We start from the raw sequence: 386 nt of genomic DNA, 5'->3' as shown, positions 1-386 counted from the left end.
ACACACACACACACACACACACACACACACACACACACACACACACAAACACACACACACATGCACACACGCACATGTATATACATATACATCTTTATATATTCAAATATACATAGATATAGACAGTGGCAGACTGGCCAGGTTGCCAGCTTGTCTGATGTCAAGTGGGCTCTTGTGCCTTTAGAATCCATATATGGGGGTCTATGTTAGTATTTAAGGGGCCCATTCCCCCAAAGTTTGAGAACTTTTTATTCCCGCCTAGAAGAATGCATTAATTATTTCAGCCTGATTGTGTATAATAGAATACTTTTAACAAAATAGAATACTTTTAACAAAAACAAAACAAAAGTTTAATAATAGCATTGTAGCTGCAGGTGGGCCCTATT

This window comes from Octopus bimaculoides, chromosome 26, assembly GCF_001194135.2.
Source record: "Octopus bimaculoides isolate UCB-OBI-ISO-001 chromosome 26, ASM119413v2, whole genome shotgun sequence".
Lineage (NCBI taxonomy): Eukaryota > Metazoa > Mollusca > Cephalopoda > Octopoda > Octopodidae > Octopus > Octopus bimaculoides.
This window is presented reverse-complemented; position numbering follows the sequence as displayed.